Source organism: Amblyomma americanum, unplaced genomic scaffold (genome assembly GCF_052857255.1).
Source record: "Amblyomma americanum isolate KBUSLIRL-KWMA unplaced genomic scaffold, ASM5285725v1 scaffold_13, whole genome shotgun sequence".
Taxonomy (NCBI): Eukaryota; Metazoa; Arthropoda; class Arachnida; order Ixodida; family Ixodidae; genus Amblyomma; species Amblyomma americanum.
The window spans coordinates 938,099-965,130 of record NW_027526485.1 but is presented as its reverse complement, the minus strand read 5'-3'; the positions used below and the strand labels follow the sequence as shown (position 1 = coordinate 965,130).

The following is a 27,032-nucleotide window of genomic DNA, read 5'->3' as shown; positions in this document are numbered from 1 at the left end:
GCCGTCAGGGGAACACCCCAGCAGCAGCAGTCACCGAAGCAACGGCAGCGCCGGCAGCGGCAGCGGCGATCCGGTTGCCTGGCGTCCCGTACAGCGCGGCCCGAGCCTGCGGCCGCTTCTCATGGCCAGCCCCCTGACGCACGGGACGCGGAGATCGCGCGCCTAAAGCTGGCATTGCGCGCCCTCAGCGCACTTTTCCCGGAGGGCACCGATGGACATCGGGCTTGCTTAGAAGCAGCGGGTGCTCCCGCACAGATAAGCCAGCATGATGGCTAGCCGCCGAAATCCCTCCCTCATACCATCCATCCTGCAGTGGAACGTGCGCTCACTTGCAGCGCGGTACGCCGAAATGCGAGTTCGCATCGCACAGGATTCGCCAGAAGTTATCGCGCTGCAGGAGACGTAGGTTCACATGATGGGGAGCCCCAGATGCGGCTACCTGGCTACACTGGCTACCACTGAGCCACCACGTGCGAGGAACCCACCTGTGCCGCAGTGCCCTGTTGTGTCACATCTCATCGCCCCGGGAAATCAAGGTGCGCGTCACACCGGACCGGACGGGGTGACATACCAGATGCTGCGAAACCTGGATGCGCAGCAACCTCCTGCGCAGATCAACCTGGTGTGGGAACGAGGGGAGCTACCGGAGGATTGGCGAACCGCGGTCGTTTGTCCCATCCGAAAGGCAGGGCGCCCACCTATGGAGCTGAGCGGATACCGGCCAGTGGCATTAACATCGGCGGCAGGTAAGCTCATGGAGCATATGGCGTTGCAGCGTCTGAACGAGCGGGCTGCGGAGGCTGATTTGTTTGACGAGCGGCAGACGGGTTTCCGTGGGATGCGGTGCACGGCTGATTCTATATCGGACGTTGTTACAGCGCTGGAGCATGCCAGGGCGGCAGGCCAGGTTGCGCTGCTGCTACTACTGGACGTATCGGGCGCTTTTGACAACGTTCACCGCGCACCAATTCTCGCGGTGCTTAAGGGGGCTGGTGTGAGCGGGCGCCTTTTGCGATACGTTCATGGCTTCCTGAGCGGGCGCACCATGCGTGTACGAGTAGGGAGTAAGCTCTCCAAGTCTCGCCCGGTCGACATGGGCGTGCCGCAGGGCTCTCTCCTATCACCATTTCTGTTTAATGTGGCCATGTCGGTGGTGCCGGCCTCCCTCAACACGAGCGGGCGACATCATGTATACATGTCCATATATGCAGACGACATAGCTCTGTGGTGCCGGGGACCACCGGGCGAGGCGTTCCGCGTGCGGGGGTGCCTTCAGGGAGCCCTGACCACAATCGATGCCAGCTTGCGCGGCCTTGGTCTATCGCTGAGCGCGGACAAATCGGTTGCCATGGCCTGCGTTTCGAGCTCGCGCGTGCACCTTGCGCCACTGTCACTGGACGGGACTCCGATTCCGTGGCGTAAATCGGTGCGGTACCTTGGCCTGGACATCGACTGGCGCCTTTCCTTCCGCCCCGCGGCGACCAAGGCCTGTCTGCAGTTGAAGAGGATCACCGCAGCCGTGCACAAGCTCACCGCTCGAGGCCAGCGCATCTCTCAGCAAGCCGCGCTGCGTCTATACAATGCCGCAGATTTGGGGGCGGTGCTCTATGCGCTGCAGCTCGTCATGGTGCGCAAGCCGTGCTGGAAGAAACTCGAGCTTCAGCACCGCAAGTCTCTGCGCGTGTGCCTAGGCCTGCCCAAAAACTCGCAGTGCGCCGCAACGTTGGCCGAGGCAGGAGCGTGGCCACTTGAGCTCCAAGCAGCGCGCAGGGCATTGAATCACATCGACCGGCTTCACCGCGCACCGGACGGCGGCTCGCTGCTGCAGCGTATGCGCTCGCACCCGCGATCACAAATGGGCGCGGCGCTGTTTGAGTATGAGCAATTGACACAAGGCCCACACCCCTCCGGCTCCTACGCGCCCTGGCCTGCTGCCTCGGAGGTACAGCGAGAGATCGTCGGCATTGCGGGAAAGCGGAGCACACCCCTCTGTGCTGTGCAGCAGCTGGCCAGAGCCATCATACACGAGGAGCTCCAGGATCATCTCCTCGTGTACACCGACGGCTCAGCGGCCCGCGACAGCTGCTCCCTTGCTGCGGCGGCCACCATCCCGCCCTGCGACGGCACAGCCAGCAGCATGCAGCATTCCTGGGCTCCTCCACCACGGCGGAGTTGATGGGGATCCGGCTCGGGCTGGACCTGCTGCTCACCCTCGGCCCTCCGCCGCCCAGGAGTGCTCTGCTGTGCGACTCCCGCGCCGCCCTCAGCCGCCTGCAATCTAACGGCCGCGGTACCCCACTAGTGCGGGAAATTCGCTCGCGCATCGAGCGCCTCGCGCAGAGAGGTTGTGCCGTGCGTGCACAGTGGGTACCCGGTCACTGCAGCATCGCAGGCAAAGAAGAAGCTGACGACCTCGCGACCGCTGCACACCAACTACCTGCCAGCGATCTGCCCCTTGCGCTGGAGGACGTGCGTGCGGCCATCCATGACCATCTCCGAAAGCTGCACCCCGACCCAAGCATTGCGGGGGGTGAGCGCATCGACAGAGTCACCGGCTGTCGCGCACTTACACGGCCACATCGTGCAATGATCCTCCGCGCGCTTATTGGCTGCGTGTGGCCCGGGGAACGACGGTTGCGTCACGGAATCGCGACGAGTGATGTGTGTGACGGATGCGGTGCAGTGGAAACACTAGAACACATGCTGCTTCACTGTGCCGCGTTCGCCGATGCTCGTCGCGATATTCTCGCGGCCTATAGGGCGCAGGGCATACTACCAGACTCCATCAAGACGCTATTGTGGGCGCAGGGCATTGCGCGCACTCGTGAGCGAACTTTGGTTAGCCTCTGTTCATTCCTCGAACACACGGGCTTGACGTCCCGCCTGTTCTCCGTCAGGTAGTTACACGCAGTGACCGAACGCTCCGCGAGTTCTACCTTGAACGATTAATAACTGGGCGCTCCTTTCCAGTGGTAACCAACACAGTGCTGTGCGCATGTGTGATTTAATTCCTCTAAAATGAACTAATCACACGCACAACCTCGACACATTTCTTATTGTGTAAAGAGTTTGTACATATTGTCACGTAGTGGTGACGGCAGTCGAAGCAGCGATGAAGACGGACGAAAGGATCTTCTAAAAGAACTTTTTATTGGGCTGACTTGCACCCAAAATGGACTGAATCACTGGGCGGCGGCGAAGTGACAAGCGTGCTCGGCGGTCGTCGAACAGAATGCCGGCCGCTGTCTGCCGTGCTCAATTTAAAGCTGATAGCGAACTTTCGAGATAAAGAGCGCAAAGTTACTAGAACATTCCGGAACAACGTAGAATCAGCTCTGCCTGGCTGCGATCAATCGAGATAAATCTGGTCGCGTCCTGCGTCGCAAACAAAGCGATAAAGTGATGTGGCGGCAGATTTGAAAAACGAACACACTGCAAATATTCGCGGCATTACTGCCCTCTCAAAGAAGCATCGACCAGATGCATTAAAACAAATAATGCGACTAGTAAGGAAAAAAAAACGGATCTTGCGAAAATAGAGCATGGAAATGCAGCGGCCTTTAGCGCGCATAATACGGCTTCAGACGGACTACATGGACAACTTCTGGTCGTACGCGGCGTCGCTGGGATGCTGTCATTGCGTCAGGGATGACTCCATAATCCAGTTCACCCAGCCGACGAAGAACCTTGTACGGGCCGAAATAGCGTCTCAAAAGCTTTTCACTCAATCCACGGCGGCGAATGGGCGTCCACACCCAGACTTGGTCTCCTGGCTTGTATTCCGCGTTGCGTCTTCGTAGGTTGTAGCGTCTGGCGTCGGACCGCTGCTGATCTTTGATCCGTAATCGGGCAAGCCTTCGAGCTTCTTCTGCGCGTTGAAGGTAGGCGGCAACGTCGACGTTCTCTTCTTCTGTAACGTTGGGCAGCATGGCGTCTAGCGTGGTCGTGGCCTCCCTGTCATGGACGAGCCTAAAAGGCGTCATCTGGGTGGTCTCCTGCACTGCGGTGTTGTAGGCGAAAACGACGTAAGGCAGGATGACATCCCAGGTTTTGTGTTCGGCATCGACATACATAGCGAGCATATCGGCGATGGTTTTGTTCAGGCGCTCGGTCAGTCCGTTGGTCTGCGGATGGTATGCAGTTATCCTCCGGTGGCTGGTTTGGCTGTACCGCAGGATGGCTTGCGTTAGTTCCGCCGTGAATGCAGTTCCTCTTTCCGTGGTGAGCGCATCGGGGGCTCTGTGTCGAAGAAGAATGCACTCCACGAAAAATTTGGCGACTTCTACTGCTGTTCCGTTCGGTAGGGCTATCTCCTCGGCGTAGCGGGCCAGGTAGTCGGTCGCTATGATGATCCACTTATTTCCAGATGTTGACGTTCGAAAAGGGCCACGCAAGTCCATGGCGATCTGCTGAAAGGGCCTTGAGGCAGGTTCAATGGGGCTCAGAAATCCTGCTGGTCGTGTGAGAGGAGGCTTTCGTCGCTGACAATCTCGGCAGGTTTTCACATAGTGTGCGACATCGGCAGACAGTCGGAGCCAGTAATACTTGTCTTGAATGCGGCGGAGGGTGCGAGTAATCCCGAGATGTCTAGCTGTCGGCTCGTCGTGTGAAGCCTGTAGAACTTCTTCGCGGAGACAAGTAGGTACAACAAGGAGGTAGGCTGTTTTGTTCGCTGTAAAGTTCTTCTTCACAAGGACCTCATTCTGCACACAGAAGGAAGACAGTCCTCGCTTGAATGAAGCGGGGGGTGAAGAAGCCTTGCCTTCCAGGTACTCGATGAGAGCCTCTTAGGTCGGGGTCCGAGCGTTGCTGCTGAGCAAAAGAGCTGGGGCTGATGGGTCCCAGGAAGGCGTCCTCATCGTCGTCCGGCGGCGGTGCATCTACAGGGGCTCGTGAGAGGCAATCGGCATCAGAGTGCTTGCGTCCGGACTTGCAAACGACGGTGACGTCAAACTCGTGGAGACGCAGACTCCATCGAGCGAGTCGGCCAGAGGGGTCCTTCAAATTGGCAAGCCAGCAGAGCGCGTGGTGGTCGCTGACCTCCTTGAACTGCCGTCCGTAGAGATAGGGGCGGAATTTTGACGTAGCCCAGATGATGGCAAGGCACTCCTTCTCAGTTGTCGAATAGTTAGCCTCGGCCTTGGAAAGGGAACGGCTAGCGTATGCGATGACTTTTTCCAGCCTGTCACTTTTTTGAACGAGGACGGCGCCTAGTCCCACGCTGCTTGCGTCGGTATGAACTTCAGTATCGGCGTTTTCATCAAAATGCGCAAGGATCGGTGGGGACTGTGATCAACGCTGAAGTTCCTTGAAGGCTTCTGATTGCGGCGCGTCTGCCTTCGTCAGTTGGGTCAGGGGCACGGCGATGCGCGAAAAGTTTTTCACAAATCGTCGTTAGTATGCGCACAGTCCGAGAAATCTGCGCACTGCTTTCTTATCGGCCGGCGGTGGAAACTGTTCAATAGCATCTGTTTTCTGCTGGCCTGGGCGTACTCCTTCCTTGCTAACGATGTGGCCTATAAACCGCAGCTCTTCTTAAGCAAAGTGGAATTTTTCTGCTTTCAACGTTAGGCCAGACGACTTGATTGCGTCTAGTACTGTTCGAAGTCTTTTGAGGTGCTCTTCAAAGTTTGAGGCGAAGACAACAACGTCATCTAAATATACCAGACAAATTTGCCACTTCAGGCCTGCCAGCACTGCATCCATTACTCGCTGAAACGTCGCTGGTGCGGAACAGAGACCAAATGGCATCACCTTAAATTCAAACAGCCCATCCGGAGTGATGAATGCTGTCTTTTCGCGATCTCTTTCGTCGACCTCAATTTGCCAGTAGCCGCTATTGAGGTCCATCGATGAGAAATATTTGGCATTGCAGAGGCGGTCCAGTGTGTCGTCGATGCGGGGGAGGGGGTAGACGTCCTTCTTTGTTATGTTGTTCAAGCGGCGGTAATCCACGCAGAATCGAAGTCAGCCGTCTTTCTTTCTCACTAGAACAACCGGTGCCGCCCATGGGCTGTTTGAAGGCTGGATGACGTCGTCGCGAAGCATTTCTTCGACTTGGTCCCGGATGGCTTGTCGTTCTCGCGGGGACACACGGTAGGGGCTTTGACGGAGAGGTCGAGCGTGTTGATCCGTTATGATGCGATGCTTGGCAATTGGCGTCTGTCGCACCTTCGGCGATGTCGAAAAACACTCGCTGTAGCTTTGAAGCAGATTGCGGATCTGGTCTTGTCTGTTCCGGTGCAGGGCTGGGTTGATGTCCAAAGTGGGCGAGTTCTCTTGGTCAGGCGAATCTTCTGCGAAGGGGTCGGAGAGGGCGGAGGAGTCTCGTACGTCAGATATTTCGTCGAAGAAAGCAATCGCCGTTCCTCTGTTAATGTGCCGGTATTCTTCGCTGAAGTTAGTCAGCAGTACTTCGGCCTGGCCATTGCGTAAATGTGCGATGCCTCTTGCGATGCTGATTCCTCGGTCTAGGAGCAACTGCATGTTGCCCTCGATGATGGCTTCAGCGTTAATGGCTTTCGCGGCGCCTACGGTCAGGATAACGCTTGATCGGGGTAGGACGCTCACTTCTTCCTCCAGGACACTCAGGGCAACGTGATTTTCCCGAGTTTCCATCGAAGCGTTGGCTTCGTCCGTCGAAAGCGTGATCAGCTTGCATCGCAGGCCGATGATCGCCTGATGCTCATTAAGGAAATCCATACCCAAGATCACTTCGCGGGAGCATTGCGGTAGCACAACAAAGGTCGCAGGATAGGTATGTCCTTTGACAGTCACTCGCGCTGTGCATCGTCCTGATGGCGTAATGAGGTGTCCCCCTGCGGTGCGAATTTGTGGGCCGTCCCAAGCCGTTGTGACTTTTCTCAGCTGCGCAGCGAATGTTCCATTCATCACCGAGTAATCGGCTCCTGTGTCGACTAGAGCGGTAACTTTCCGGCCGTCGATAGTCACATTTAAGTCAGAGGTCCTGGCTCTTGCATTGCACGTCGCTCTTGGCGTCGGGTCACGGCTTCGTCGCGTATGCGAGTCGCGGGTGGGGCGTATGGTCGAAGCTCTTCTGGGTGGCGGCGTCGTTTTCAAGGCAGCCTGCGTCGTGGTCGGGGTTCTCATTGTGTGCGGCATCGGTGCAGCGAGTGTCGGTTCTTCATGTGGCGTCGCGGGTGCAGCGTCTTCATGGGGCGTGGTCGGTGGAGGATCTTCGGCGTTTCGCTCTTTAGCAACCTCACTTACAGAGGTTGCTGCCTTCAGTTTCCCCTACGGGGGCTGGGAGATCTTCCTCGTACCGCGGCTGCGTAGCTGCGGCATGCCGACGCAAAGCGCGAGGTTGACGGCAATGGTGAGCACGAAAAGCGGTTTGGCGTGTACTATTCTCGAAGCAGGTACTCGTCGATTTCCTGCGGGCGTTGCCCGAAGCCTGGTCGTGGGGCGTTAATGGCAAATCCTCGAAGACCGATACGTCGGTACGGGCAGTGACGAAGATATGGCCGGCCTCACCGCAATGGAATCACAACGGCCGGTTGTCGGAAGTCCTCCAGGCGTCGCATTTCCTGGGGCGTCGGTCATAGGCTGGGCAGGCGGGGGCTGGGAGGCGGCGTTGTGGTACAAGTGGCTCATCTCGGGGAGGACGTGGGGGTTGTCGTTGGGGCTGGGCAGTTCTTACTGCAGCGGCGTAGGTCATGACCCGGGGTTCTGTGGCCGTCGGGTGCCAAGTGCTTGTTGCACTTCTTCCCGTACCACGTCCATCAGAGTCGCTGCTTGTGCGCTGTGGGGAGGATGGCAGTAATCGGCGTAGCTCCTCTCTGACGATTTCGCGGATAACTTCCCGCAAGCTGTCGCTGGTGGTGGCCGGCGTGTCCGAAAGGATTGCACCGGCAGAGGAAGGACGATTGTACTGCCGAGCTCGGACGTCGAGGGTCTTCTCAATCGTGCATGCTTCTTGCATGAATTCCTCGACTGTTTTTGGCGGGTGGCGGACGAGGCATGCAAAGAGTTGTTCTTTTACGCCGCGCATTAAAAACTGAACTTTCTTTTCCTCGGTCATCCCGGGGTCGGCGCGGCGAAATAGGTGCTTCATCTCCTCGACGTAACCGCGGACGGGCTCATTCGGAAGCTGGATCCTGGACTCGAGGAGTCGTTCGGCTCTTTCTTTCCTCACGACACTGGTGAATACCTTCAATAGTTCTCTCTTGAATAACACCCATGTCGTAAGGGACGACTCGTAGTTTTTGTACCACGTGCGTGCGGAGCCATCCAATGAGAAGAACAGGTGTCCAATTTTTGCCGCATCATCCCACCCGTTGAATGACGCCACGCGCTCAAATTGATCCAACCATTCTTCAGGGTCTTCGCCTAGGGATCCATTGAAAGTTGGCGGCACCCGCGGCTGCTGCAGTATGATCGGTGTCGACATTTTCGGCGAGGTTGCGGTGCTCGTAGCCGCGTCTTTTCGCTGTCTTGTGCGGTCCGGCAGTTTTCCGAACTCAGGCTCCTCTCCCTGGAGACGTCGGCTGGCTCGTCCTCGGGTGCGAAGCGCTCAGGGCTGGCTTCACGACTAGAAGGGAGCGTCCGGAACATGGAAGGCTATCCAGCACCTCCGCCAAATGTCACGTAGTGGTGACGGCAGTCGAAGCAGCGATGAAGACGGACGAAAGGGTCTTCTAAAAGAACTGTTTATTGGGCCGACTTGCACCCAAAATGGACTGAATCACTCGGCGGCGGCGAAGCGACAAGCGTGCTCGGCGGTCGTCGAACTGAATGCCGGCTGCTGTCGGCCGTGCTCAATTTAAAGCTGATAGCGAACTTTCGAGATAAAGAGCGCAAAGTTACTAGAACGTTCCGGAACAACGTAGAATCAGCTCTGCCTGGCTGCGATCAATCGAGATAAATCTAGTCGCGTCATGCGTCGCAAACAAAGCGATAAAGTGATGTGGCGGCAGATTTGAAAAACGAACACACTGCAAATATTCGCGGCAATATTACTTCTCCCCCTAACCTCTCTTCCTCTCCCCTCACCTGTTTTATTTCATTTCTCCATTCTGCCTGCTATCGTTTATTTCCGCTGCCCCAGCTCAGGTGCTTCAGTATCGATGGCAGATGCCGGGGCTAGCAAAAATGTTTTCCTTCCTTTTTGCTATTATTTTTAATAAAACCACTACCACCACCACCACCACGCCGGTGCACTTTCGTGCGTTCAGCGGAACGGTAGGTGTGATCCATGCGACGCCTGCCGTGGAGACCCACACCGCGGACCGTGGCCGCAATAATTGGTTGTGGTGGAAAGGAAACGGCGCAGCATCTGTCTGATATATCGTTGGGCACCTGAACCACGCCGTAAGGGGAGCGATAAAGGAGAGAGTGAAAGAAGAAAGGAAGAAATAGGTGCCGTAGTGGAGGGCTCCGGAATAATTTCGACCACCTGAGGATCATTAACGTGCACTGACATCTCGCACAGGACACGGCGCCTTAGCGTTTTGCTTCTATAAAAACGCAGCCGCCGCGGTCGGGTTCGAACCCGGGAACTCCAGGTGAGTAGCCGAGCGCCCTGGCCACTGATCCATCGTTAAATTAAATTAAATAAAATAAAAACAATGAAATTAAGGTTTATATTAAATAAATAAAAAAACTTAAATTGGTTTTCAGGAAAGGAAATGGCGCAGTACCTCTCTCACATGTCGGCGGACACCTGAAGCGCGCCATAAGGGAGGAGGAGAAGGAGAAGAAGGAGGTAAACTTTAATAAAGAAAAGAAAGAGATAAAGGAAGGACTCCGGAAGAAAGAGGCGCCGTAGTGGAGGGCTCCTCGCGCATGCGCAGCATGGCTCTCCAGGAATTACGTGAAACTGCGCAGTCTCGGCCAGAGTTGCGCACGATACAGGAGGAGGAAAAGGAGGATAAACTTTATTTTCATCCACCAAGGTAGCAGTTGGTTTGGAGTTATAGCCTCACTAAGTGGCCATGAGTCCGTGGCGTTCGGCGACTTCTAGGGCTCTTGTGACAACCCGGATATATGTGTCCGAGTAGGAACTGAGCAATGCGGCCTCCCGCTGGTCTAGATTCGAGAGCTGAAAACCTCGCGGAGGGGAGACCTGAAGGCAAGCCCAGAGTATGTGGAATAGAGTGGCATGTTGGCTACATAGTTGACAGGAGGGAGAGTAGAGTCCAGGGTATATGCGGGCATATATCGCGGGGGGCTGGGGAAGGAGTTCGGTTGGAGTTGCCTCCACGCAACCTCTTGGGGCTTGATTAGAGAAATATGTGCGGGGGCATATAGAAGTCTACCTAAGCGGTAGTGCATGGTCATGTCATGAAATGTAACCATACGATCTCTCGCCGCACGCAGGACGGGCGACACCACATCGCGGTCGACGAATCCACGGACATGATTTCGGGCCACCTTGTTCCCTGTCTGGGATGAGAGCTCAGTTACCCAGATCAAATGGATCGGGCGGATTTGGTCCTTGGTGGAGCAGAGGAGAGATAGGGTGGTGGGGGAGACCCGACCTTTGGTGAAATTGCGAATCGCATATTTAGAGTCGCTGAAGATAATTCCTGCAGAAGTGGAGACCATCGCCATGGCTATGGCCGCCTCCTCGGATTCTTCAGATGATCTAAACGGAATGGAGCACGCAACCAAAGGCCGTCCACAGTAGTTTACAAGCGCGAGCAAAAAAACATCGCGATCGGAGTATTCGACAGCGTCGACGTAGACCGCTGTCTGATCTGTTAAATACTCTTTATGCAGAGACTTCGCCCTGTCCTTGCGGCGAACGGCATGATACCCTGGGTGCATGTTTCTCGGTAGAGGTGTAACGATAAGGTTGCTGCGGATATGGGACGAAAGCTGGGCCTTGTCGGCGAAGGTCGTTTCCAAGCTTATTCCAAGCTTGTCGAGTATGTGACGTCCCGTGGAGATGTGGTTGAGACGCTCCTAGTGAGAGGTGAGATGAGCTTTCGAGAGCTCTGTAACAGTGTTGTAGACCCCTAATGACACTAGTTTATACGTGAGGGTCCGGTGGAGGAGATGGAGAGCAGCCTTGTATGCCTTGTATGGCGCCCGTCCTGTTGTGTTCGTGCCTCTTTGTCTTTGTCGTTTTAGCGCCGTCCTAACTTCTTTCAAGATATGAACCAACTAGCCCAAATCAAAGTACTTCTGTCTAATAAGGCAGTCAACGCGGTTTCGTTCCTGGCAGCTAAGGTAGAGGTAAGGGACGGTATATGCCAGGCGACTGATAACAAACGCCTGAACAAAACATCGTAAGTCCATCTCTCGCATGCCTTTATGTTTATTAGCAATGCGACGAATTAGAAGAATGGTCTGCGAGACAGAGGCTATGAGTTTAGCCAGAATGTCGGGGTTTTTCTGATTGCTCTGGATGAGAAGCCCCAATAACCTAATGGCGGATACTTCGCGTATGGGCTGGCCACTAGCAGTAATGCAGATGGGAGGATGGCCGTGGATGCCGGGTTGACCTCGAAAGAGCAGCTCGGACTGCTGTGGTGAGCAAGAGAGTTCGGCTCCGGCTACGTGGCGCTCAATGACATCCACCGCTTGTTGAAGTGGGGATTCAACCTCAGCATCGTTGCCTGTTGAAACCCAGAGGGTGATATCTTCTGCGTATAAGGTGTGGGATAGCAGGGGGATAGCGTCTAATGTTGAAGGTAGCATGAGCAAGGCGACATTGAAAAGAAAGGGGGAGAGAACGGATCCTTCGGGGGTGTCATTGCTAACGAAGGCTATATGGTAAGAGGGAAGAGAGCCAAAGCTAATTTCAGCTTTACAACGAGAGAGGAAGGTGCGTATATACTCGTAGGTACGGTGACCAAGATTAATAGGAAAAGGTTAGCGAGACTAGAATCGTATGGTTTAACTCGCATAGTGGGGAGGGCGGCCGGTGCGTCTACCCTAGCTTCAAGACCTGTGACACGTGTTTGGAGTTGCTGCATGAGGGTGTTAATTCGATTTTCGATTTGCTGCTGCATTTGTTGGTGGAACTGGTGCATTTGCTGTTGGATTTATCGGGAGAACTCAGCACATTTCGCTACGAGCTGAGGATCAATTTTAGCCCGTAATTTGTGTTCTAGACGAGCCCCACATTCCTCGAGGTCATCAAAATTAACGTATCTTTCTGAGCGGCAGATAGCTTTCCGCTTAGAGGGAGGACTCGAGGTAGTATCTTTGGGTTGCGAGGGAGTAGATGTGGGCGCCTGAGGCGAGGTGGTGGAAACAGGTCGAACGGGTAGAGTAGAATTTATTTGAGATGGTGGATCGGATCCAAACAGTGGACGCTTTAAAGAAGCGTTCTCTTGTTGTCGTCTATGGTTGCCAGCTTTAACGGTGTTATCTTGTCGCGGAGGGTATGCTGTTCTGAATCGCGAGACTGAGACTGCTGAGAGTGAGCAGCCGCGACTGCCCGGCTCACCTGAATTTTCGTGAAGAACTCTCGGTGAGAGACAACCTGGAGTCCAGGGGTGGGAAGGACCTGGAGGGATTCCGGCTGGAGCGCCGGTAAGAGGAGGAGGAGTGGTCGGAATCCATTTTGGCCGAAGGAAGGATGGAAGGAAGGAAAGAAGGAAGGAAAACGTTTATTGAGCTCTAGAGAGAGATTACCCGCCGCGGTGGCTCAGTGGTTAGGGCGCTCGACTACTGATCCGGAGTTCCCGGGTTCGAACCCGACCGCGGCGGCTGCGTTTTTATGGAGGAAAAACGCTAAGGCGCCCGTGCGCTGTGCGATGTCAGTGCACGTTAAAGATCCCCAGGTGGTCGAAATTATTCCGGAGCCCTCCACTACGGCACCCCTTTCTTCATTTCTTCTTTCACTCCCTCCCTTATCCCTTCCCTTACGGCGCGGTTCAGGTGTCCAACGATATATGAGACAGATACTGCGCCATTTCCTTTCCCCAAAAAACCAATTATAATTATATAGCTCTAGAGAGTAGGTGAGCAATTTGGCGGAGTCAGGTGTGTCGTCCGTCTTCTTAGCAATGGTCGTCTGCCCCTAATCCAGGGCTCCGCTTGATGCCGCTGCCAGCTGTGCTCGCCGGATTAGGTGTTCCCCGCCCCTTAGCGTCGTGTCCGGGATCGGGAACGACGGGAGGTGGGGGCACTGTCTTAGTTCGCAGCGTGTAGCTGGCGTTGCAGTACGACAGCAGACACATTGTAGCGGCGTTTGCACTTGGAGGAAGCAGTCTGGTGAGGCACAGAACAAACTAAAAAAGGGGGTTGCATTTATGGGCCTCGTCATGGTCGCGAGCTCCGCAGTGAGGAGACTTGGAGTGCATAGGAGACGGGCAAGCGTCGTCTCGGTGTCCCGTTTTTCGACAGTTAAGGCAGGCTTCCACTTTGTTGTTGAAGATGTAGCGGTGCACAGCACTGCTGGCGTAGGAGATATGGCGGGGGAACTTGATCCCTGCGAAAGTGATGAGAATAGATTCGGTCTTGCCTAAACGGCGGGCGGAGAGAATCCAGTGTTCTCGATTTTGGGGTATCAGTAGTCTATGATTTCCTTCTGTGTCTGATCCACGTATTGATGGTGAATGATACCTCGGGCGTATGCGCCTGGTGGGGCAAAAGAGGCGGCAACAGTGTAGCTTGTCGAACGCAGGTTGATTGGTTGGAGCTTCGCATAAGTGATGGCGCGGTCCCGGTTCGGGGTGCTAAAGGTGAGGGTGTTGTGAACGAAATTCACCCGATGGCTGTCGTCTGCAGTGTCGGATTAGGTCAAATGAAGGCTTGAGATGATCGCTCTGCGAAGACAGTTCTGTCCCAGGCACGCAGACTGACCCCCGCGCGAGGACGAATGATGACTTAAAAGTCTTCAAGAGGAAGACGTGGCAGTGACGCAGCGTGGCGAGGCAGCTTACGTGTTGAGGAGGGAGATGGCTGTTGGGACGCGGAATGCTGTGCGGACGCGGAAGGTGACGCCGTCAGCGGTGTCTTGGGAGTGCGTTTTGAAGATGATGGAGTGGCGAAGCCTCGTTCATATCAGTGGTCTACGTAGGTCCAGTTTGTGGGTATATACTGTTCAGGAGCTAGATCCTCCCCTTCACGGTGACGACGTCCACGTTTGGAGAAGCAGTGGGCCCGGATGCGAAGCGGAGCCTATCGCCAGCGGCGGTAGGCTTAGAGAGGCTTGCCTTGGGCTCGGTGGAAACAAGCGTCCATGTGCGCCACAGAAACAGAGTGCCGGAGTCGAAAATGGGCTGGGAAGGTGCCGGGCACTTTCTTGAACTTCGGGAGACACAATAAAATTCAGCGGAATATAAAAAGTTGGTGAAAATCAGAAAAATGGCCGGAGCCCATACGCACACACCTCTGCACACCAAGCCAGGAACGCCGACCCTCCGGCTCACGCAAGAAAAACACGGAGCCCAGGCGCGATGCGTCCGCTCGCTCCGCCGGACGCGGGCGTTCCCAAGGTAAAATAATGCAGATGGGATATTGTTTATGTGTCCTAATGCGAGTTACGAGCTTCACAATAGCGGGTTAGCTTTTAGTTGTTATGACGTTGGTAGACGGAGACATTCAACTTTCTAATTATTGCGTGTCCACGCGAAATAGCGTTGACTTTTTTCTTTCACTTGCTGCCGCAGGTTCATATCATGGACTCCTAGGAATCTGCTTGCATGCAACAGGTTGACGGTAAAATAGTCTAAACGCGAGTCAGAAAATCAAAACGGCCGCATGTGTCAGGAGACTTCTACTGTTTTGTGCAACCTGTGTCAGCGGGAGCTGTTGCACGCAAGTCGTAACTGTGGATTAAAATTCTTGGTAAACGAATACGGAGCAATTCGAAGGTGCTCGGCTGTAAGTGGAACTGAAAGGACGCGAAGCAGATGAGCTGGGAAGAGCTGCAGTACTTACACGTGGTGTCCTCAGAATTTCCTCCTAGGTAGTCTGATCTCGCCTGGTCCTTCACGTGAAATGAGCACTTCACGACGCTTACAAGCCGCTAGAGTGCGTAAATGCTTTGGAGTGGGTGGGCACTAGTGCTAATGCGCACGGCTCGAATGCGCCACACTCCTGGGACTGCTAGGTTACGCCCATGCCACTTTGAGTTTCATGTGTCGCCACCTAGTAAAGTCCGCGTGAACCGAAAGGTGACGCTGCATGTGTGCTTTTCTTAATTGCACTATTTCTGAAAGTCCTCTGAAAATCCTCTGAAAAATTCTGTGAAAATCCAGCATGAAGTCCAGCATGAAATTCTTCAAGGCAACATAAAGCCAGCCTAAACGTCGATTTTGTTTAGTCATCACATATACAAAAAGAAAGAAGCTGAGTGGGTGAGCTGAAGTTGTCAAGGCAGGCGTAGTAATTTCTTGTTTTTTTTTGTGTGCACCACTGCGCAATCTTCGACGTCGGTGGCGGCGGCCCACATCAATGCGCTTAGCGCACCTGCCTAGTTCGGCTAAAAAGTCAGTTGCGCAGGCTACAATACTCCAACGTAAACAACATGACACTTCCTTCATATTTTTCAAGCTTTTCTTTAAAATGCTGCGAAAAAAAAACCAGAGAGTAAGATGCCGCAAAAACTGAAATATGCAAGTCCGCAACCAATTGCACTATTAGGGCGAAAGCATTTAATGGCTGATAGTGGCGGCCATGACCTTGTCCGGTCTCAGGTCATGCCCGGTCTCAAATCGTGTCACACCGATGACTAAATTAACTCGATAAAGAAATCTTTATCAAAAGTTGAATGATGGAAACAGAGGCACGGCGCATAACCGCGTCTCCCTCAGCGCCGACGCTGGCTTGAGCAACAGATATCGGAAGTGCATACGAAGTCCCAGCGATGTCGGCACTGGTTACCTCAATGTCGTGGCATTATTCCTGAATGCATTCACCAAAATCTTGAGCAACCATTCGTACTACTGCATTCTGAGTGAAATGGAAATTGGTGTTTGTGGAAAGGAAATGGCGCAGTATCTGTCTCTCATATCGGCGGGCACCTGAACCTCTGCGCAAGGAAATGGATAAAGGAGGGAGTGAAAGGGAGAATGAGGTGCCGTAGTGGAGGGCTCCGGAATAATTTCGACCATCTTCGACCAATTTCGATCACAGGGGCGCCTTTGCGTTTCGCCTCCATCGAAACGCGGCCGCAGCGGTCGGGTTCGAACCCGGGTAGTCCTGATCAGTAGCCGAGCGCTCTAACCTCTGAGCCTCCGCGGCAGGTATCCGAGTAGTGTCTTAGAATATCTCTTTGGATATTATCATCATCATGATAGTCTGCATGTTTTAGCCAAGTTCCGGGCTAGCTTGCGACAGTGGTTTGGACCAATGATATATGCACCTTTATGCTGAACGTAAAAGCGCAAAAAACAAGGACGTGTCTTATTCTACTTCCTTGTTTTTTGCGCTTTTACGTTCAGCATGGTAAACCAACTCGCCCAAACTCGGCCTTTATTGAATTATATACACCTTCAGTTGCGTGGTATAAGGCACGGTTGAGGTGTCCACTGAGATGTCGAAATCTGAGATTTACGGCGTCCTTTCCTTCCCTAAACAACCTTTCCTTTCCTCAAGATACATGCTTTCGCATTCTTACACCTAAGCAGAGTAACGCATCTGTGCTTTAGCCTACTGCGCATGCGTGTGACGTCACTGAGTAGCGCCACAGTCGTTCTAGAGGAGCGCTCCCCAGGCAGTTTACCGGACGCCTCCCGAACGCCGATAAGGAAGGATGCCGTTTAAACGCTCTCTTGTGTCTCCAGCAACCAAGCGCGCGCGCTAAGGAACAGCAGCGACCAAGCAGCCACAGCTCGATAAAGGCTTTTGCCTTACCGCTATTTAGGTCAACAAAGTGCCCCCTTGAATTGTTTCGTTACACTGACATCCGGCAGGTCTGCTTTCTCCGGCAGCTGTCCGCACTGTGCGGTGAAGTCTTTGGACATCTCTCAGATGGTGTCTGCCTCCCCTTCAACCCTGTTATCTCCCTCACACCAACTCCACCCGGGAGGACTGGGAGGCGGCCCTGCTCGGCTGCTCTGACCTACAGGCTCAAAATACCCTTGTTGAGCGCGCGCGGCTCGTGGCCGACGCCACTGGGGTCCCGTGCTAGGGGCCCCACCTAGTATTTGTTAGGGACGGCCTCTTAGTAGTGAGTCCAATCATACCTCTCTGCGCGTGCCTCTCTGCGCGTGCCCTCTGCGCGTGTCTTTCGCCACCGCCACAGCACACGGCCGCGTTTTGCGTTTGAAAACTGAAATTAAAAAATCTCGTCTCTTACAGACCCGCCGTGGTGGCTCAGTGATTAGGGTGCTCGGCTACTGATCCGGAGTTCCCGGGTTGGAACACGCCTGTGGCGGCTGCGTTTTTGGGGAGGCAAAACGCTAAGGCGCCCGTGTACTGTGCGATGTCAGTGCACGTCAAAGATCCCCAGGTGGACGAAATAATTCCAGAGCTCTCCAATACGGCACCAAATTTTTCCTTTCTTTCATTCTCTCCTCATCAGGCAGATACTGCGCCATTTCCTTCCCGAAGTTATCTTCCATTACAGCGCAGTTCAGATGTCCAGCGACATTAGACAGATAATGCGCCATTTTCGTTCCCCAACAATCAATTTTCATTTTAGCCTTTTAGGTAGCCTATTAGGGTAGGACGTTGGGCCAGTTGGCGTAGCGACATATTTAAAAACTTTGCGCAGAATAACACAGGACGGGAGGGAGAAACACGCACACACACACACGAGCGCAAAACAAGCCTATTACTGATCCCTAAAAATAGTCATTCCCCGTCTTGCTCTCAAGACTGGCATTCCGTCACTTTGTTAACTTCATATTACAAGTTACTGGCTAAAATAATTGCCGCAGGTTTAAGAACTCTGCTTCCTGTTCCCATCTCGTGTCACCATGTTTGTTCTATATGCCGTCACGATATCCGTAGTCAATGGTCAATAATTACCAAGGGACTTAAGTTTTCTTACGGGAAGAAATGCGAAAGCACGAACTTCTTGAATGCGGTTGTTTTCCACGACGGCAGAACGGAATTGTTAATTCTTCGTTTTTTAGTTTCTTTTTATGTATTCTTATTTAATCTTTATTTTTATTAATTTGTAATTGTTGCTTCTTTCTTTGTTTTTGCTTTTATTTTCATGACCACATTCTATGTCGACGTTCATAGCTGTTTTCACATCCATGTGCTATGTCCATATGCGTAGCTATTGTGTCGTCGAAGTGTAATTAACTAATTGCAATTCATCAACCAAATGTTCGCACAGCAAGATCTCATCACGCATTACCACAATCAAACATTTGCACATTTATTTTCACAGAACGACGTAATCGTGACGAAACATGGGACATGTACACTTGTCTCCTGTGACGCCAAAGTATTAGTTTCGCAGTTTATTTAATTAACTAATTAGAATTCATCAATCTAATTTTAAGAGAGTGAGCTCTTACTCATCAGATTTCGAGTTGTCGTGGGGTCTGCTACCACCCAAAGATCACAGCGCAATCGGTGGCAGCAACTAGAAAACACCGCATCTTGCACTGAGAATTGTAGGGACATCTACAATAGCATTGTAGAAGCAAGCACCTGCCGCGTGCCAATGATCACGTCAAGGTCTAATATGGTGGATAGAGTGCAACTATGTGAGTATGACGTCAGGGGACGAAATGGCGGCCTAGTTTTAGTGCCTAGAATATACTGACTAGTGAGCCGACCGGGGCCTCCCTGGTGGCACCGCAAGCGATGAATGCCGACGGCCGAAGCGCGTGGACCGCTGCGGCGTGGCGTGGAGAACTGCGGGACGGGAGGGTGTGGGCCGCGCTGCCTCGCTCTTGTGACATGAGGTAAAGGCGCGCTGTGAATTTGCTTTTGTTAAGTCGTAAGCGACCACAGCTGCCATAGAGGCAGCTGATTGCAGGTTTCAGTGTCTCTTTTGAGTCTCCCACAATAAGCTTCACATTTTGTGCTTGTCGCTTGCGCGAAAGTCTTTATGAAGTTCAGAACATCTTCGAGGTTCGAACACCTGGCGCTTCCGAAGGAAACAGGAAATTTGTTTTCTAGACGCGATTACAAAAGTACTCTTTCGGTAGCATTTTCTCTAACGAAGCAAGTGAAACGCGTCAGTTAGTTTTATGGGCTTTTATTTAGGTGTTGTGAGTGTTCGGTTTTGAGCCACAATTATTTGGTACATACAGAAAGCTCAGGGCTCTGCTTCGGGCCTCGTAGATAATAAACACTCCTTCCCTGTGTTCTTCCCTGAGGTCGGCTTTATATACGCCGCATCCACCACTAAAATTTTTGAAGGAAACCTCCATGATCAAGGATTCGGCCTTTTTGCAAGTTAATTGTGATGGCATATGTTTTGGCTCCTCTATCCTCCTCAGGTAGATAAGCTCGCCTGTGACTCACCTACGCATCACTATTTCCTGCAGACTTGCACATTTCAACTCATAACTAACCCATGCTCCCCTTGACGCAGGACTCCTATAAACTCGCACAAAGGACAGATGAATAGGTTTTACTCCCAACCGCCCAAGTTGCGCGCCTACAATGCCGAAGACACGATGATGCGGTGAGCTTTTAACTGCAGCTATCCTAAACAGTCACACGCGCAGGCGCAGGCGCAGGCGCAGGCGCAGGCGCAGACAGACAGACAGACACAGACACAGACACAGACACAGACACAGACACAGACACAGACACAGACACACACACACACACACACACACACACACACACACACACACACACACACACACACACACACACACACACACACACACACACACACACACACACACACACACACACACACACACACACACACACACACACACACACACACACACACACACACACACACACACACACACACACACACACACACACACACACACACACACACACACACACACACACACACACACACACACACACACACACACACACACACACACACACACACACACACACACACACACACACACACACACACACACACACACACACACACACACACACACACACACACACACACACACACACACACACACACACACACACACACACACACACACACACACACACACACACACACACACACACACACACACACACACACACACACACACACACACACACACACACACACACACACACACACACACACACACACACACACACACACACACACACACACACACATAGCCTGGCCAGGCTCTGAATGTGAGCACGTTTATCAACTTCGAAGCTACCCGACGATTGGAAAAAAGCAAAGGTTCTACCCATTCATAAATCCGGAGATACAAACTCACCCTCTAACTATCGACCCATTTCCCTCACCAGTACGTCGTGCAAAATCATGGAGCACATTATAGCAAAACACTTAAAGCACTTTCTGGAGACGGAAAACCTATTATCACCCCATCAACATGGCTTTCGTCGTGGCTTATCAACTGTCACCCAACTAACAGAGGTTGTGCATGACCTAGCCCTTAGTATTGACGACTGCAGACCAACAGATATAATACTACTAGACTTCTCTAAAGCATTTGACAGTGTAAGCCACAACAAACTAATAACAAAACTAGGCATCATAATTGGAGATGCCAAGTTTTACTCTGGATCACAGATTTTTTGACGAACCGCTCACAATTTGTAAATTTCGAACAAGTTCAATGAAGACCAGTTCCCGTTACATCAGGAGTCCCGCAGGATCTGTCCTAGGACCAGTGTTGTTCTTAGTTTTCATCAACGATATTGCCAACAATATTGAGTGTAACATAAAACTTTTCGCCGATGATTGCATTCTGTACAAAACGATAAAAAATCCTGAAGACTACTTTATGCTAAGCAGCTCTCTTAACACAATTGTTGAATGGTGTAAAACTTGGCAGATGACATTAAACAATAAAAAATCCGCTTGCATGACAGTCACCAGGAAAAAACAGCCACATAACTATGCCTACAGTATCAAGGAATCAACTCTTTCAAGGGTTTCTGAACATAAATACCTAGGGTTAACTTTAAATCCTGACCTAAGATGGGACGCACATATAGCCAATATTACCTCTGCGGCTTTGCGAAAGCTGTTCTTTCTTAGAAGATGCCTACGTCTGGCCCCTCAAAACACCAAACTGTTTGCCTACACTACCCTCGTAAGGCCAAGTTTAGAATACGCAAGCACTGTTTGGTTCCCACAATCAATCACTAACATCACTCGGCTTGACAAGGTGCAACGAAAAGCTGTAAGGTTCATTCATAACAAATACAAACCCTCTGTTTCACCTACCGATCTTGCCGCATCATCTGGCCTTCCATCACTATTATCTGGGGCAAAAGAATCCCGCCTGAAGTTTTTATATCAATTACTACACAACAATTACAGTATAGATGTGTTTAAATACGTATGTTTCTCACAGTCACGACAATCCCGGCACAAACATGCGCACACGCTAGCTGAATACTCATGCCGAACGAACACTCTCAAGCATTCTTTCTTTCCTTTAGCCATCAGCAAATGGAATCGACTCGATCCATCGATTACCATGTCGGACTCACTATCTTCCTTCGCTTCAAGATTAGTAGAATGTAACAAGAATCAGTAATGTGCCAATAGGCCCACATCTTACCAGATGACTGCCCAACAATTACATCTCTTGATACTATGTTACTTTTAAGGATGATTGCATTGTCTATTGCCACCCGTTGCCTTTTTATCGCTTTCTTCAAGTTCCTATTGTTAAATATTTCGAATACCAGCATGCTTGCTGGCATGAATGGCTGCTGCTGTACTTGTTTTCTTTTTTGTTACAGCTCTGACTCTTAAAGGTATTCTTTAGTAACCTGCCTACTAGTAGTTATGTAACATGTATTGTAAGAGTTCTTTTTGTTGATCTGCTTGTAATTTCTCTTTTGTGTTTTGAACATTATATTGTACTGGTTACCCACCTGCCACGGTCTCTTACTGAGACTGGCAGTATTGTATATTGTATTGAACGCGAGCCCGAACTCCCAACTTAGATCATGATATGCACATGAGTCCGGGCTCATCCCGCGGCTCAGAACGTGATCTGATGTTAGTCCGGACTTACTCCACGGCTCAGATCATGATCTGATATTAACGTGAGTGAGGACGAGTGAGCCGATTCACGAGTGATTTTGCCGGCCTATGCCTTCTCTTTTCTCTTTTGAAGTTTCGTTTCCATTCTGCAAGACCTGTACCATAAGGTTGTGCATTAAACATAAGGATACACGCTCCTTGTTCGAGCGGTAACCGCCTTTGCACAGCGGCACTCGAAAGCGTCTCTTTGCATGGTCGCTTAGGTTTTGACATTATTTTGTGCTGTTACATCTAGCTCGTTTAGTTATAGACACGTGAAAAGTGCAATCGGGAGTTCAGTCGATGATTTTACTACACGACTAAAATGCGCAGAATAGATACACGCGGGCACAGAACGCGCGCACATAACCGACGAATTCACACAGAACTCTACATACCTATATTCTGGATGTCCTGGCGCTTCGCCACAAAGTGGACGTTGCTTTGACTCAATCAGACAGCGTGGGCTGCAATGGCATTGTGTATGATGCTTTTCATTTGTTTCTCTGCAAGGACTGCACTATCTTTGGCACCATCAAGGAGTGCCATCGCTTCGAGCAAATTGAAAGCTGCTGTATTCCGCAGCTGTTTTCATGGCTTCCTAAAACAGTAGGAACCCCTTCCTCTGAGGCCCAGCAGCTACCACCACGTCCACTCTTTGAAATGCCTGCCTTCGCAGACGCAGTCGCAAGGATTGTGTGTCTTAAATTAGAGGCCTTTGTGCCTATCCCAGTCATATGTCTCTGCCTATTGTGTTGCTCATCCAGGCATTCGTGTAGCAAGAAGTTAGCAATTGGAACCTCAATCCAGCAGTGTGTGTGTTCTTGGTTGCTCAGCTGGCACTGAGGTTCCAACCACCAGTATCCACCCCCACTGTTTCTCCGGAATCCCGCAGACAACCGACAAAACCGCTTTCACTACTATCACATAGGCTACATTGCTCGGCACTGCTGCAGACCCTAGTCGCATCCTTATGGCAACTCCACTAGTCGCTCTCCATGCCTTTCACCTCCCCACAGTGTCTTCACCCCTAGCTCCCGCCCAGACTTTTCCTGCCGCTTCTCATCACAAGCTCCACCACACACCTCGGAGGCATGCTTCTCGCCGATATTTCCTCTTGTTGTCGCTTCTAGGCTGTTGCTCTCAATCCCCACAGTCGCCTCATCGCGCTCCGATCTGGAAAACTAGCTGATGCAGCCCCCAAAGGTGACGCTGCATATATGCTTTCATGGACACTGGCATGCATGAGTCCGTGATAAGCTCCAACTTTCACCTCTGTCATCGCAATGTCCTTATTTCTGCGACATTTTGTCTGTGCATTGTGGATACTGGATTTCTTGTTTCTGACGGCCAATGCAGCGCTCGTGCTGCTACTGCTGGCCACGGCACCCCAGCTTGTTTGGCCGTTTGACACATGTGCGCCCATGATCTGATTCTCGGTTTAGATTTCCTGTCGGAATATTCGCTTCTCATTGGCTGGTTATAGGAGTACCATCTTGAGGTCTCATTATTCGATAACTTCCTTGTGGGCTTCCCACCTCTAATATTCTCTGAAGATAATGTTTTCCTGCCATCTGAAACTGCATCCTTTGTTGCCCTGTTCCCATTGCGGCCGGTTCCTGATGGTGACTATATGGTTTTTTTTTTTTTCAAAATACCTTACAGGGCCCAGAAGGGCATTGAGTAAGGGGGGCAAAACAATAGATTAAGCAAATAGGAAGAATAAATTCAAAACAACGCGTGATACAAGGCAAAAATTAAACACAATTATAAATATACAGGGCAAAACGTAACTAAAAGACATACATCACCGCGAGCAACAAAAATTAAATTAGTAGCAAGAATGCATCGCAAGTGCCCAATAGGCATCAAAAAGAAAAAGCAGTAGTCATAAAAAACATACAGATGGCTGAAATTGCACAAGAAACCAAAACTTTGTAAAATACCAACGAGAAGAAAAGGGGACCAAGGACACAGAACAACCTGAAACAAGACACAATGTCGTTAAAGAAAATGTTTGTGCAGTTGGTCTTGAAATGATTGGTGGTTGCCGATAGATGCGATACAGTTGGGAAGATCATTCCAAGGAATAATGGCACGTGGAAGTGCAGATGAATTGAATGCTAAGGTTCTTCCGTAAATGCGTGTAATGCTATACTGATTATGTAGGCGGCGTGAAATGCGTGAAGGCTCTTCGAGGGGCAAGGGAGATGGCCTGGTGCTATGACGATATTTATGAAGTAAGCATAAAAGAGCGATGGAGCGACGAATATGTAATGGTTCGAGGGAGATATCAAGTTTAATCTTAGTGATACTGGACTGGGGGTGGTACTTTTGTGTGATGAAACGAGCGGCTCTATTTTGTACGGATTCAAGCTTGTTGATCAGGTAATTTTGATAAGGGGACCACATAGGTGAAGCAAATTCTAGTTGAGGACGCACGATTGTTAAGTAAGCGACTTTTCTCACGTTATTAGGGGCGTTTCGCAAGTTCCGGCGCAGGTACCCAAGTGATCTTGAAGCTTTGGCACAGATGGATTGAATGTGTGTGGCCCATGAAAGATTATCTGAAAGATTACCTATTCTCGACATACTGCTCATCTGCAACGCTGCGCTGCCCCTTACGTTTGCTGCTGTCAAGGCCAACACACTGTTCCTACCAGTTCTGAATTTCAGCGTCTGCCCTTTAGTACTTCCATCCGCAATCTGTGTGACCATGCTTTCTCGCCTGTCTTGTTGCCAAGTCGCTGCATTAGATGCTACCCTAGTTCGCGGCCCCGATGCCACCCGCCAGCATTTCCCTTTCTCAACAGACGTGTTCACTACCATGTAAGCCACTGACCCCTCACCTGCCTAATCTTCCCAGCTTCTCACGCTTTTAATCTGCATAAAGCTGCCCTCGGTCAAGCTGTCACACGTCACATAGGAACTGGTGGTGCCCCTCCTGACTGCTGGCACTCCTACCGTATGTCTCACCCCAAGCGCCAGGTTATCTGAAACGAGCTAGTAAAGATATTTGCCAAGAACATTATTGAGCCTTCCCGAAGCTCTTGGGACTAACCAATGATCCTCTAAAAAATATGGCTCTTAGCAGTTCTGCTCGGATTACCAATACCTCAATAATATTAACCAAAAAAGACGTCTAGCCATTGCCACTAATCAATTGCACCCTTGATAGTCTCTAAGGTGCCAAATTTTTCTCCTTTTCTCCTCCACTGGCCTGTGCTCTGGCTGTAGGCAAATCGCCATGGGTGAACAAGACCGCGAGAAGATGGCATTTGTTGTGCCTGCTGGGCTGTATGAATTTAAGGTTATACCTTTCGGCTCATGCAATGCCCCTGCCAGCTTCAAACACATGATATGCACAAATAGCCCCACCTAGCGCCTTAGCAGCACTCTTACCGTTATGCTCGCAATATACATTTCACTGGATCTTCGAGACGGGAATACTGCTTTCTCTTACGTAACATTTGCAAAGAACTCTTCCCTTCATTGCACTTTGGTTGCTCCCTAGTCTATCTTTTGTACGGCGAAGAGCCCCCGTTACCTGTGGGCACTGCTTCCTATCTTTACTGGTGTACTTTCTGAATATGCACTCGACGTGATTGCCAGTTACGACCAAGCCCACCATCTAGCATGCTCCCGACTACCCGCCTCGCAGAAATCACAGCAGGACTATTACAAACGCCTTCACCACATGGTTTCTTTCACCCCTAGCTACCTTGTCCTGCTTTGGTCACTATCTCGCTGCATCAAGCTCTCTGTGCGGTGCTAGGTCACTGCCGTCACCTATGAGATCACTCCGGCCTTCTTGGAGACTACCTTCGACCTACCTGAACCTGATATTGCGCACCTCTTGTGCCTCAGACCCTACCAATCGCTGTGCCCTGATGTGCCCCAATCTGACTACACTGCGACTATGTTTTGTGCCCGGAAGGCTATGCTGCGGATAATCAGTGACATCGAAGTGACCGTAGTGTTTCAGTGGCCATGTTCCTGCTCTCAGTGCTCGCTGCTTTTGTGCTCAGTGCGGGTTCTTTGTTCATTGCCTGCATCATCACTGCATCTTGCGTCACGTACCGTGTTTACTGTAGTAAGTCAACTTGAATGTAAGTCGACCTCCCAGCCGCGAAATTTAATGCCCGAAAGAAAAAAAAGGACGTTCCACAATGAAAATTTATTATCCAGAAGCTCCCCACTTGTGTCGTTGTCCTCACTGGTAGTGCTCTTGTCATCACTGCTGCGGCCCAAAACACATTCGTCATTGAGTGAAATTCCACACTTTGCAAACAACTGTATCATGACATCACGTGGAACAGCTGCCCATGCCGAGAGTATCCACCCGCACACAGCCGCCCGTGAGGGTGTGTTCAATCACCCTGTTGGCGTAACTTCCCTGCCTTCAAAAAAGCGTCCAGATTTTGTCCCACGGAAATCTCATCGCATGGCATCACAGTCGAAAATTTTGCGCCACTACCGCCGCCACGCCCACACACCACCCATTCAGAAACGTTGAACTGGTGGCCACTCGTCAACGTTTTGTTTCTTCAACAAAAATAATGCGCGGCCTGCAGTGAATAAACACCAAATGTTTTTTAGACCGGAGATCTTATCATGATTGACGAAGCACGTGGCTTGCACTCAAGTCAAACGTGCCAACACCAAGACCTGAAGAACAAACCTAATGCTTGAAAAACGCGTATTCAGGACAGAGCTTAAATCATGGACTCCGAGAGCACAGCACAGGCATTGATTCATTAACAACGTGTGGATTTCTGGCACAAAATTGCAGGCACTGTGAGTTTGAGCCGACCAACGGTGCTACACATCTGCTTGGTACGGAGGCGCCTAGTTACAATGTGAAATCTGTAAAACCTTCCACATTATAGGGAAGGTGAAGATTGTTTAGCAAGCGATATATTACTTTGTCACGAAAGGAGTTGGGATATGTCAGTGGCAGTCTGCCTTATGTGTTTAGAAAGCAATA

General features: G+C 51.3%; 1 long non-coding RNA gene across 1 annotated transcript in view; it reads right to left on the bottom strand.

Moving 5' to 3' along the window:
• LOC144111905 (uncharacterized) overlaps positions 1–15,053 on the bottom strand; it is a 33,185-nt gene extending 18,132 nt beyond the window's left edge. The window contains exon 1 of the long non-coding RNA XR_013310152.1: positions 14,860–15,053. This is a non-coding gene — a long non-coding RNA (uncharacterized LOC144111905). The remainder of the gene's footprint in view (positions 1–14,859) is intronic.
• Between the last annotated feature and the right edge of the window lie 11,979 nt (positions 15,054–27,032).